This window comes from Marmota monax, unplaced genomic scaffold (assembly GCF_021218885.2).
Source record: "Marmota monax isolate L192 unplaced genomic scaffold, Marmota_monax_Labrador192_F-V1.1 WCK01_AAM20220418_F8-fsc00836, whole genome shotgun sequence".
In the NCBI taxonomy this organism is placed as follows: Eukaryota; Metazoa; Chordata; class Mammalia; order Rodentia; family Sciuridae; genus Marmota; species Marmota monax.
The window spans coordinates 107,241-110,901 of NW_026694093.1; positions in this window are offsets into that span (position 1 = coordinate 107,241).

The following is a 3,661-nucleotide window of genomic DNA, read 5'->3' on the forward strand; positions in this document are numbered from 1 at the left end:
GCCGCCGCCCGCGCCTGCGAGGGAGACTTTGCAACTATACAAGACCAATATAAATATATAGGGGGAAAATTCAATAGCACAACAGTTTCACCAAGTAGAAAGGAACGCCAACAGTATGAAGAGACAAGGAAAGAAAGGACCACAAGCATTGCAGGTCAACTCAACGTTAGAAGAGGTAATAGCTGCAGCAGATGGAATGTCAGATACAGAATTCAGGATATATATGCTTCAGATGATCTGGAGTCTCAAGGAAGACATCAGACAGCAAAATCAGACAATGAAAGATCACTTCAACAATGAATTACATAAACAAATCCAAGAAGCAAAAGATCAACTATACAGGGAAATAGAGGTTATAAAAAACAAACAAACAGAAATCCTAGAAATGCAGGAAGCAATAAGCCAACTTAAAAACTCAATTGAGAATACTACCAGCAGAGTAGAACACTTAGAAGACAGAACATCAGACAATGAAGATAAAGTATTTCAACTTGAAAAGAACATAGACAGCTCAGCAAGACTGTTAAGAAACCATGAGCAGAACATCCAAGAAATATGGGATAACATCAAGAGACCAAATTTAAGAGTCATTGGGATACAGGAAGGGACAGAGTTTCAAACCAAAGGAATGAGCAATCTATTCAATGAAATAATACGAGAAAACTTCCCAGACTTGAAGAATGAGACAGAACCCCAAATCCTAGAAGCCTACAGGACGCCGAATGTGCAAAATCATAAGAGACCCACACCTAGACACATTATAATGAAGATGCCCAACATACAGAATAAGGAGAGAATTTTAAAAGCTACAAGAGAAAGGAAGCAGATCACATTTAGGGGTAAGCCAATCAGGATAATAGCTGATCTTTCAACACAGACTCTGAAAGCTAGAAGATCCTGGAATAACATATTTCAAACACTGAAAGAAAATGGGTTCCAACCAAGAATTGTGTTTCCCGCGAAATTAAGCTTCAGGATGGAAGATGAAATGAAAACCTTCCACGATAAACAAAAGTTAAAAGAATTTGCAGCTAGAAAACCATCTCTTCAAAACATCCTTGGCAAAACATTACAGGAAGAGGAAATGGAAAATAACAATGAAAACCAACAGTGGGAGGTAGGACACTAAAGGGGGGAAAATAATCAAAGAGGAAAACAAACCATGTTTAGTAACATAAATAAACAAATATGGCTGGAAGAACAACCCATATCTCAATAATAACCCTAAATGTTAATGGCTTAAACTCACCAATCAAGAGACACAGGCTAGTAGAATGGATCACAAAACAAGACCCAACAATATGCTGCCTACAGGAGACGCATTTGATAGGAAAAGACATACATAGGCTGAAGGTGAAAGGTTGGGAAAAATCCTATCACTCATATGGACTTTGGAAACAAGCAGGAGTATCCATACTCATATCAAATAAAATAGATTTCAAGCCCAAGTTAATCAAAAGGGATAAAGAGGGACACTACATACTGCTCAAGGGAACCATACACCAACAAGACATAACAATCATAAATATATATGCCCCAAACAATGGTGCAGCTATGTTCATCAAACAAACTCTTCTCAAGTTCAAGAGTCTAATAGACCACCATACAATAATCATGGGAGACTTCAACACACCTCTATCACCACTGGACAGATCTTCCAAACAAAAGTTGAATAAGGAAACTATAGAACTCAATAACACAATTAATAACCTAGACTTAATTGACATATATAGAATATACCACCCAACATCAAGCAGTTACACTTTTTTCTCAGCAGCACATGGATCCTTCTCAAAAATAGATCATATATTATGTCACAGGGAAACTCTTAGACAATATAAAGGAGTAGAGATAATACCATGCATCCTATCTGATCATAATGGAATGGAACTGAAAATCAACGATAAAAGAAGGAAGGGAAAAGAATACATCACTTGGAGAATGAACAATAGATTACTGAATGATCAATGGGTTATAGAAGACATCAAGGAAGAAATTAAAAAAATTCTTAGAGATTAATGAAAACACAGACACAACATATCGGAATCTATGGGACACATTGAAAGCAGTTCTAAGAGGAAAATTCATTGCTTGGAGTTCATTCCTTAAAAAAAGAAAAAAACAACAAATAAATGATCTCATAATTCATCTCAAAATCCTAGAAAAAGAAGAGCAAAACAACAGCAAAAGAAGTAGAAGGGAAGAAATAATTAAAATCAGAGCTGAAATTAATGAAATCGAAACAAAAGAAACAATTGAAAAAATTGACAAAACTAAAAGTTGGTTCTTTGAAAAAATAAACAAAATCGACAGACCCTTAGCCATGCTAGCGAAGAGAAGAAGAGAGAGAACTCAAATTACTAACATACGGGATGAAAGAGGCAATATCACAACAGACACTTCAGAAATACAGAAGATAATCAAAAACTATTTTGAATCCTTATACTCCAATAAATTAGAAGATAGTGAAGGCATCGATAAATTTCTTAAGTCATATGATCTGCCCAGATTGAGTCAGGAGGATATAGACAACCTAAACAGACCAATATCAATTGAGGAAATAGAAGAAACCATCAAAAGACTATAAAATCAACACGCATAAATCAAAGGCATTCCTGTATATCAGCGACAAATCCTCTGAAATGGAAATGAGGACAACCACTCCATTCACAATATCTTCAAAAAAAATAAAATACTTGGGAATCAACCTAACAAAAGAGGTGAAAGACTTATACAATGAAAACTACAGAACCCTAAAGAGAGAAATAGAAGAAGATCTTAGGAGATGGAAAAATATACCCTGTTCATGGATAGGCAGAACTAACATCATCAAAATGGCGATATTACCAAAAGTTCTCTATAGGTTTAATGCAATGCCAATCAAAATCCCAACGGCATTTCTTGTAGAAATAGAGAAAGCAATCATGAAATTCATATGGAAAAACAAAAGACCCAGAATAGCAAAAACAATGCTAAGCAGGAAGTGTGAATCAGGCGGTATAGCGATACCAGACTTCAAACTATACTACAGAGCAATAGTAACAAAAACAGCATGGTACTGGTACCAAAACAGGCGGGTGGACCAATGGTACAGAATAGAGGACACAGAAACCAATCCACAAAACTACAACTACCTTATATTTGATAAAGGGGCTAAAAGCATGCAATGGAGGAAGGATAGCATCTTCAACAAATGGTGCTGGGAAAACTGGAAATCCATATGCAACAAAATGAAACTGAATCCCTTTCTCTCGCCATGCACAAAAGTTAATTCAAAATGGATCAAGGAGCTTGATATCAAATCAGAGACACGCCGTCTGATAGATGAAAAAGTTGGCTCCGATCTACATACTGTGGGGTCGGGCTCCAAATTCCTCAATAGGACACCCATAGCACAAAAGTTAATAACTAGAATCAACAAATGGGACTTACTCAAACTAAAAAGTTTTTTCTCAGCAAAAGATACAGTAAGAGAGGTAAATAGAGAGCCTACATCCTGGGAACAAATCTTTACTCCTCACACTTCAGATAGAGCCCTAATATCCAGAGTATACAAAGAACTCAAAAAATTAGACAATAAGAGAACAAACAACCCAATCAACAAATGGGCCAAGGACCTGAACAGACACTTCTCAGAGGAGGACATACAATCAATCAACAA